The 11,022-nt window shown below is 31.0% G+C and overlaps 1 long non-coding RNA gene across 1 annotated transcript; it reads right to left on the reverse strand.

Annotated features, from left to right (window-relative positions):
- Positions 1 to 2,683: 2,683 nt before the first annotated feature.
- On the reverse strand, positions 2,684 to 6,923 carry LOC143058353 (uncharacterized). Its single transcript, XR_012973021.1, has 4 exons — positions 6,850 to 6,923; positions 5,543 to 5,668; positions 3,421 to 3,588; positions 2,684 to 2,773 (listed from the first exon to the last, which is right to left on the reverse strand). It is a non-coding gene; the product is annotated as an uncharacterized LOC143058353 (long non-coding RNA).
- Between the last annotated feature and the right edge of the window lie 4,099 nt (positions 6,924 to 11,022).

Here is an 11,022-nt window from a genome sequence, read left to right on the forward strand (position 1 = left end):
GTATACATCCTTCAGTGTCGATGTGGCATGCAGTATGTTGGCGAGACAGAGAAGCCATTCAACAAACGCATGAATGGTCATCGAAGTGACTACACTTGCAAGCCCGAACTACCAGTAAGTCGTCATTTGAGATCACCTGGACACACACAAGCTGATCTCAAAAACCTTACCATCACAATCATAGACCACAACGAGGGTTGGTCGAAGGTCGACAGAGTCGCTCGGGAAAGATTTTGGATCAGAAAGTTACGGACAGTTTCCCCAGAGGGCATAAATGAAAAAACATAGAACGAGTCCCTCATTTTCCTGTGACCACCTGTTTCAAACAATGCCGGATTTAGTACTGGCTTTACAGTTCGAAATTATTTTTAAAAATAACAGTTTAAATTGCAGGTTTCCATTGATTCGGGATGATGTATAAGTACGTTGCCACGTTCAATTATTTTACTTCATTATATAAAACTTATTTTTTCAATCATTATTAGACTGCTATTCGTTTGGGAGGCTTAAATATGTAGTTTCTGTTGTAATTGCCCTACCGTTGTCTAATTTATACCATCCTGGATCGGTTAGGACATTTTTTATTTTTTTGTTTGAGGACTGCCCTCAATGCAGTTATAACATCTCAACTGTCACAACCTTTGGAAATCTAGAGTTGTGCCAGTTCACAACGAAAATAACTATTTTCATTTGGCATATCTCTTTGTAATCTTTGCGCCGTGTTTGGAAATTTTAAAATTTTATCAGCGTCTGTGGTGTTCGCTTAAATTGTATAAATTCAAGATTTAGAAAAAGTATCTCAGTTTGAATATATTGACATGATTCATTTGACATCGTGCTATTATTGAAGAAGGATATCTGTTATCCGAAATATCTAATATTTGTATATTTTATAGTTATTTAATGGTGATGTTGTACCCTTTTTGACTTGTTATATATATATATATATATATGTATATTTGTCAGTAGAAAATCTAACCCTAACACTGTTTGGTGTAATTTTCAGACTTATATATATATAATTGAAGGCATAAATTGCACTACTAGTACTTCAGTTTAATGTCCCTTATGCAATAAATAAGTTTATTTTAGTAGTTTCAAATATTTATTCAATACCGGAAAAGTTGCACTTAGTGACTACTTCAGCCGATTTCATTGAGTGTGAAGCCAAATATGTATTATCGTGTTAGCTTGGTTGTAAGCTGAACCGTGAAGTCATTGTTAGGTCAGGTGAACTACCCTCCTTTAAGAAAAAAGATTAGTCCAGCAGATTACCAATTTATCAGTCTAAAGGACTAGGCTACTTCGAAAGGAGGGTAGTAAACCCGACATAATAATGACTCCACGGTTCAGCAAACAAGCAAGCTTACCACAGATTTACCGTTTGGCTTAACATTCAGTCCTGCAAGTGAAGACATTCAGAATGAAAATAATAAATAGATCAACATTAATTGAAAGGATAAATTAAGGCTGAAAATGAGTGCACCCGCACGAGCGGGGATATAACTCACAACCTCAGTGTTGACTAGTTAGTGATTACAGAAGTATTACTTAGACCAATCGGCCACCGAGACCCTCTTATAAATGTTTCTAATCAAATTCAAATGTTTTGGGGTTTCATTAAATACTACTAATCAATAACTGTTTTGTTAAAAAAAGGCATAACATTTTGGATAAGATCAGGAGATGTGGTATGATTGCACATGATACTATACATGGGCGATCAGTGTGTTAATTTCAGGATATATATCGTAGAGATAATTAATATTTAGAGAAATTTGAAGATGTTCATGCCTCTGTCATCTACACATCTTCATGAGTGTTTTTAACGTCTTAACCCCTGACCTCATCGAAAACTTTAAACTTTGTTTTCAGTATTTCTTTCTTTAGAATATTATGTTGAGTGTTAAAAAGTTCACAGTGTACAATTCTGAAAGTGACAAACAATGGCATTGCACAAGATATGTACATTTGCTATACATACTGTATAAATCTGATATTGAATATCGTCAATAGAAGTTTTAATCCATTTAAGTTTTTTAATGTACCTGTAATCATCATGTGAATGTGAAATACTATATTCATAACTTCCACTATTATTTATGAATTAAAAATGTGCCACTTATTGTATAACTAAAAGCATAAATAGTTGAAATTTAGTGGAGAAATATCATAATACACGAGTTAAAGTGGTGGAATCTGTTTCTCTAATGATTTTTATCCTTCTTTTTCAAAGATTTCAGGAAAGTTGTGTACGTTTTATGTGACGTCATAAGGCAGGGGATCGCCTTTTTCCATGACGTCAGAATAGGAAAATTCAGAAGAAACAAAACATGCAAAACAAATTTAACGTCCCAATAAAATTTCGACCAATCTTTTGCTGAAAACAAATTTTTCACTAGAGATTAAAAATATTTTTCTAACACCGGTCAGGAAATGTAAAAATTGCATGAAAATTAGAGAAAAAGCATTACAACAACTTTCAACCAAAATGTACAAGAAAACTCTTATGAAATCCAAACAAGTAGATATCTCAAATTCTTTCATAAGTTTTAATGTTTTATAGATAATTACTCAAGTATATCTGTCTAAATTCATTTAGTTTTGTGGTTTGAATGATTTGAATGTCTCCCCTCAGGCTTTTAAAATGTAAAGCACGAAGAATTTCAATTAGTAATACTTACCAATGCAAATTCATAATATATGATGGTACAAGTTATCGTGTATATTTTGTCATTAAAAGAAACTTGGTTGTCGCCTACTGTCGGACATACTATAATAGATAAATTAATAAAAAATCAATAATTATTTATCCGTATGATAAGGTTACATTTTAGTTCCCGTTTACCAAAAATGGAATTCGCTTTTTTGTGTGCTCATTCATTTTGTTGTTTCATCATTATGAACTTATTTTAATTTCTTTTTCTAAGATTGCGGTTAAATATTTCCTAGTTAGCTTTGTGAAATAACAAAAATACTGAACATCAAATGAAATTAAAAACTGAAAGTCCATTTTCAAATGGCAAAATCGAACAAAGGGAAAACAACTGTCACATTCCTGATATGGTACATGCATTTCCTTATGCAGAAAATTGTGGATTATTTTGGTTTACTTACTTAACCTCTCACTGTATTACAATCGCACATAGTTACATTAAATTGAAAGCAATGTATAAGAAAAATTAACAGATCATAAAGCTTGAATGTAAACAACTTTGGGTACAACAGTCAATTTTGTAGTGTTATCTTTATCCCAATAATAGAACAAAAAAATATTTGAACAAAGAATAAGAAAACAGCATATGACACGTTTAATATAAAGTACATTAGCATACACCCGCTTGTGAAAGTTTACACAATTTTCAATAAAATGACAAATGTTTACCTTCTGAATAAATATTTACTAAATGTTTCACTTACCATAACATATTGGAATGTCATCATCCCACCCAGAGTCTGTACATCTGAGTGATTGACTTCCTCGTAATTCATATGGACTTTTACATGAAAAATTGGCAACATCCCCAATGTCTCTACCATTCATAGAAACCATTCCATTTGGTTGCGGTTGAAGATCTTCACATTGAACTGACAATTGTAACCGTTAGAAATAAACTCACCATAGATACCAGGATTAATTTTTGTATATACGCCGTACGCGCGTTTCGTCTACAAAGACCCATCAGCGTCACTCGAATTAAAAGAGTATAAAAGGTCAAATAAAGTACGAAGTTGAAGAGTATTAAGGACCAAAATTCCAATAAGTTTTGACAAACAGCTTAGGCAATATATTCCCCAAGTAGAAAAGGCTTAGTAGTTCAAAAATTCCAAAGTTTTGTAAACAGTTGATTTATAAATATGATCATATCAATGATAATCCATGTCAAAACAGATGTGCTAACTACTGGGCTTGTGATACTCTCGGGGAATTAAAACTCCACCAGCAGTGGCATCTACCAAGTGGTTGTAAATAAAGTCATCATAGATACAAGGATTACGTTTTGTATATACGCTAGACGAGCGTTTTGTTAACAACAGACACACTGTTATAATTATAATGATGATAATAATAATAATAATAATAATACTAAAAAAAAGTAATAATAATAATAATAATAATAATAATAATAATAATAATAATAATAATAAAAAAAGTAATAATAATAATAATAATAATAATAATAATAATAATAATAATAATAATAAAAATAATAATAATAATAATTATAATTATAATTATAATAATAAAGATAATGATTATTATAATTATAATTAAAAATAAATTTTTCAGAGAACAACTGATGATCTCTCCACTAGAAACGATATATTTTGATCCCATTAATATTAAAATTTGAACACAAATATCATTTCCTGTGCTTACTTTTAGCTAATTTTAAACATATATATGGTTTATGTACACATTTTTATAGATAATGTGTTATTCACGGTTTGAAACATTTCCTTTCTGGTATCATATGATAACTTAATTGACACTTATTCTAAAAAAAGAATGATTTTCTATACTTTTCACAAGTACAAAAAATAAGCTACCTCCGTTTAACACAAGGTCACTTCAATACCTTTATCTTGCATACAATTTAAATTAAAGCATCGATAAAAAAAATTAAAACGTTAAGTGTACATATAACATTGACCTCAATTTGAAAATAAGTAGCCAAAGAACTTCAATCAAAACACCTTTCCAATGCCAAAGTATCCTTCCTACTAAAGTGTATGTGTTACGACAAAATTCTGTGGTCGATAACTTTATCGGTTTTTTAAAAGAAGTAAAAAAATCCAATTAAACGTTAGAACACGACCTCCGTCTTGACCTTTATTCTCTAAATTTTTTTTAGGACCACGAACCTCAAGTCAAAAGACCCCAGGATGTAAAACTTACATTTCTTAGTTACAAATGCATGTCACTTATATCAAATGCATCAATGAAAATAATTCTCACTTGAAATCTTTATACTGCTTTGTCAAAGTAAATGAAAACATTAACAGTATGACAGAGACAATTTGGAACAATACATTTGTTGGTTGCAAAGGTTTCTTAGGTAGAAAAGCCTTAGTTTTTCAAATATTACAATTTTTGTAAACAATTAATTTATGAATATAGCCATATCAATGATAATTCATGTCAGCACAAAAAGTGTTGACTACTGGGCTGAAGCCATCTTATCGACCATCGAACTGACTTGCGACGACTTCTGAAGAAAATAACAGAAAATTAAAAATCGATATTGATATAAATAGATATCAACATCATGCAAATATATTGTTTTAAGTATTCTTGACATTAGTCGTGAAAACATTATAACCAGTTCAGACATAGTTTTGTACTCAGGTAAATATAGTATCAACCGTTTAGCTTTGTATAACTGATTACAATACCATTTAAATTGGCATTATAATTCACAAAGAACTTAATTGAATTTTTCGAATTTCATAAGCATTGTAAAGTGACAATTGTTGGAGGCGGGAAAAACTATTTCATAATTGTACCGTATAAGCTTCAGTACATATATAACATACTTACATTTGCAACATGGCCCACCTCTACAACATTTTCCTATATTTGTCCATCCTGATCCGTAAGCCGTTTCACAAGTATTTCCTCTCTTTGCGCATGTTCCATTCGAAGCATGACATTGCCGAGTAAGACCTTAAGAAAATGTGCTACCATTAAACTTAAATTTGATAATTGAACAGATTAATAAATTACGCAACATTGAATTGGTAAGAAAGTTATCAAATAAATTAATCAATATATCAATATAAACTGTAGGTTCGTTCTAAAGATGAAAGCATATATGTTCATAATACCGTTACTACAATCCTGACGACTTTTTACAAAATAAGACTTGTTACTAGGTGCGTTCTATAAAATAAGCAACAAGAGATGCCACATGTGAGTATATGCTTACGCTTCTGTAGCACCTCGGATTATCAATGCTCTTCAACTTTGTACTTGTTTGGATTTATAAATATTTTGATATGAGCGTCACTGATAAGTCTTATGTAGACGAAACGCGCGTCTGGCGTACTAAATTATAATCCTGGTACCTTTGATAATATTATCCTATCTTTTTTGTGTGCGTCATTCATGTTTCTCGGTCTTTAGTTTTCTATCTTGTATTTTGTGTACTATTGTTTATCTGTTTTGATTAGATTTATTCTCTTTTACATCAGAACTGTATTAAGACTTTTGTATAAGCTTAAAAAATAACCCTACTGTCTTTACAATATAAAAAGGTCAAACATCACTATCTATTATACTTTTATTTGAAGTTAAACATTAATATTGAAATTAATTGAAAAGCTATTCTACTTAATATTATTTCAAACTTTTTCTCGTTTCACACAATAACACATGACACACTATTATATAATAATCTTTTGAAATTGATAAGTAGAAAAGAAGGTGAAAAACAAACATATTAATCAAAATTGAAATAAGTCTAACGACAAGTATATCATGACTCGTGGTCATCTACATTCCGTGAAGGGCGATCAGTTTAATCCATGGTAGTGCCACTCCCATCTTGACGATTTATACTTTGAAATAAACCTGCCTCGAACATTTATTGATTAAGTCTAATAAACAAATCTATAAGGTCAGGGAATCTGTATAAGAAAGCATGAAATTGTGTAAACAAACATCCGTGTTTAATTGAGCTATAAACATGATAAAGGTGCTACATAATAAAGGAAATATTTAAATGGGAACACAGAATAATTATTTATTTTAATTAAAATTCGTTTTTTAGGGGATATGAGTTCTATATTGAATGATTGACTGATCCTTGTGTTGTATGGAAAATAAATATGAAAAAAACTTCTTACTGCCTGCATTTACCACGTGACATATGGTGAAGATGACAGCGACCACACAACAAAATGTTGACATAATTCTGAAAAAATATAAAGAAAAAATTTCAGTAGTTTTAAACTAATCTTATAAATGAAATAAGATATAGAAGATATACCAACTGCGTTCATATATCAAAAGAAAATATTTGATATATATCCATGCAATGACTTTTTTTTCACTATTTCCCCTGTAAGAATAACTTAAACAAAATGTTCGTGCATATAATGAACACTGAGAATGCTAAAAATTTGTCTAAAATGTACAAAACAAACCTGTGTCTTCCAAGAAGTAAATCTATAACTGAAAGATAATAACAGTGATTTATAATAAATTGATCTTAAATTGAAACACGCAACAGCTGTCTAATTGCACACCTTCTATTGTGAATAATTACACACCTTTTTTGAATAATTACACACCTTTTTTGAATAATTACACACCTTCTTTTTTGAATAATTACATACATTACGCATTGAATCGATTGCATTATAGACATATGTGTCTTCAACGCATCTGTTTCAATTTTTCCATTTTATATGATATTTTTCTTTAATAATTTTCTTTCTGATAAACACTATTTGAAAATTTTGATTCCTTTGGGCCGTTCGCCAATTCATTTGCATTATATTATTTATTTACTGTTCTAAGATATAGGAAGATTTGGTGTGAGTGCCAGTGAGACAACTCTCCATCCAAATAACAATTTATAAAAGTGAACCATTATAGGTAAATGTATGGCCTTCAACACGGAGCTTTGGCTCACACCGAACAACAAGTTATAAAGGGCCCAGAAATTACAAGTGTAAAACCATTCAATCAGGAACTTAGGACAGCTGCAAACATTTGTAGCGGGATTAAACGTTTTAATGGTACGAAACCGTCTCCTCTCTTTTTCTGAAACAATAGCATAACATTACAACATAGAAAAACACACGATAAAATATCAATTGGCATGCTTAACTCAATCAAAAAACGTAAATTAACACTTGTCAGTTAGTATTACACAATTAATGTCTACAAAAGAGAATGTTGTTAGAGTTAAGAGGAAAAGGACATTAATATTTTACTAATTGTGACGTGGATGAAGAGTATGCTTGATTTTTATTTTAATAGGATTGGACAAGTAAATGTTCATCATGAGAAAAAGACCCAGACAAGCTGCATAAAAACAGTGAGATCATCAACAAAAACATTATTTACTTCATCCTTATAATACATGTACTTGTATCAAAATTAAATCCCCAATATACTGTAGATATATACTTTATACAGAGTTCTTCTTCGTCGAAATTATCTCCCCGTTACACCACCTTATCTTAATATCCGTGAACATTAAACCCTTGAAGTAATGACGCGTTGTCAATTCACATGATTTACCTCTAGAAATTAGATAAATTCCTCCGCAGAGTATCATTGCTAGTATTATATACCAGTTGTATTGTAAAACGTTAAATCACAAAAATACTGAACTTCGAGGAAAATTCAATCGGATAGTCCCTAATCAAATAGCAAAATCAAATGAAAAAAACACATCAAACAAATTGACAACAAATGTCATATTCCTGACTTGGTCCAAATGTAGAAAAACGGTGGATTAAACATGGTTTTATAGCGGTAAACCTATCACTTTTATGACAGGCGCATCAAATTCCGTTATATTCACAACGATGCGTGAACTCAAAAGACATGATAATAAATACAATAGTCAAAATACGGGTACGGCAGTCATCACTGTGTTACAATTTCAAAACAAAAAGTCATTTACAAAAAAGCACAAAAGCATCTATCAAATTAAAAAACAAATGCATTGCTGCGCGTGTCTGACGTCAGAAAATATAAACGTCACATAGGAAAAAAATTGTCGTTCAATGACCATTAAAAAAATTATAATTTCAATGGGGAATGGTGGTAAACAGCTTGTTGAAAAAATCAAAAGTTATGTTATAATTCATTTCAGAAATAGACCGAGATTTAAAATTGTCCAGAAGTTGTTTAGAATATTTTAGAATCCAGATATGGTTAATACCACCCACTACGAGATTAAAATAATTAAGGTTCGGTATCATTATAACGTTTTAATCCGATGCAATAGTTTGGACCTGTCCAAACTCAGTAATCTGATGTTCAGAAGTTGTCATTTGTTGATGTGGTTCATTAGTGTTTCTTGTTTTTTATATAGACTTAGCCGTTGGTTTTTACCGTTTGAATTATTTAACACTAGTAGTTGTTTGGGCCCTTTATAGCTTGGTTTTTAGTGTGAGATCCGTGGTGAAGACCGTACTTTTACCTATAATTTTTTTTTTATAAATTATGACTTGGGTAGAGAGTTGTCTCATTTGGCACTCCAATCACATCTTCGTATGTCTAACACAATTTCAAAAACCAAAACACGGCGGAATGACAACACAACGGTCTACTAAACACAACTGGAAAGCTAAAATCTGATCAACATGAACCAAACATTATACAAAAATACCTTGAACAAAACGAAGGAATAATTTCAAATATCCTACATTCATTGATGCTGAAGCTTCTAGAAATTGAATTGCTTGATATATACTTGTTGTAACATGTAAACAATTTTCTACGCACAAAGAAGATGCGTGTAAATAACTAGTTTTCAATAAAGTTGGCTTTGCATTTAGGTAAAATACATTTGTATGATCTAACATATTCGAAAAGTTAGTCTAACATTGTGTCATTCTGACATCTCGAGAGCGGTGCTGAATGATAACACTGTATTTCCGTAATCTAACATTTGAAATGTTAGTATAAAAAAAAGTAAAGTCTCAAAAATATTCAACTATTACAAAAATTCAAAACGGAAAGTTCCATCTCAAATGGCAAAATCAAAAGCTCAAACACATCAAACGAATGGATACCAACTGTCATATTCCTGACTTAGAACAGACATTTTCAAATGTAGAAAATTGTTGATTGAACTTAGTTTTGTACCTAGCTCAACCTCTCACTAACAGTCGCTTCAAATGCCATTATATATACAACGATGAGTGAAAAAACCAAAACAGACATAATAGGATGTCATATTGTTATTCTAACGTTTTGAAAGCAGACATGAATGAGATCACTGCAAAGTCTCAATCTTACTTTCAACTCCCGCATCCAATCATATGTCTTTCTGTACTGCTTTCACACTCAAACACGTGTACATAAGGGTCAAATTGTTGCATGGTACAGTTGGAAATTGATGAAAGTCACACACTCTTGTTTTATCTGCTGTCTTAATTCGAATGAATCAGTTTTGCATCGTCCTTGCATTCAGACAGTCATGGATAATAAGGCATAAAATAATGTGTTTTCAGGTTTAATTTGAAAGACGAGTTGTTCACCATACTTCTACATGTCTTCGGCATATTGTGTTTGTACCTCCTAAATATATGGACCTCTACACTGGAGATTAATATGAAAAGGGGCAGATAACTCAATCCATGAAAACCGTTAGAAATATTTCACAAAATACAAAATTATTGTTTGATACTATAAAGTAATTGTGTTTCTAGGGTAAAAGTTATTAAAACTAACAGCTAAAACAAAATAGAGTGAAAAATCAATTTAACAAGTGAAATAACAAAAGACTTGGATACCCATGAAAATTCACTTCTTGAACAAAATTATTTTATATGAAAAAAGTATATGACAACAGTAAATTTTTTATTCTATATTTCAGTTGGCGATATGTACTAGTTGTGATAAAGTTTAAAACAAAACAATCCTCGCTTCACAATACCCCTAATTAAAAATGGCAAAAGACAATGTACGATAAGGGCTGTTTTTATAGCCCTCGTATTTTCTCATGTTCCCCTAAAATGAAAAAAAGGGGGATGTAAAAAAACGGGCCTTATCGTACCTTGTCCTTTTGCTTTTTCAATAACACTGGATTTTTACGGAAATGATATATATGGTGAGGACAATATACTATTCATGAGTGCATGTATGTTGCATCAATAACATTCATTATAAACCCCTTTATAAGTTTTTGTAAATACAGCTGTTTCTCAAGACACGTCTTTTTTGGGAAAATCTTGAATATTCATAGAAAATTATTTTTGTTTACATATTGGTTCCCAGTTATTCTGTGTTTCATCTCACAGAGACATAATTTGGGAATGTTACCAGTACATTTT

This window comes from Mytilus galloprovincialis, chromosome 14, assembly GCF_965363235.1.
Source record: "Mytilus galloprovincialis chromosome 14, xbMytGall1.hap1.1, whole genome shotgun sequence".
In the NCBI taxonomy this organism is placed as follows: Eukaryota; Metazoa; Mollusca; class Bivalvia; order Mytilida; family Mytilidae; genus Mytilus; species Mytilus galloprovincialis.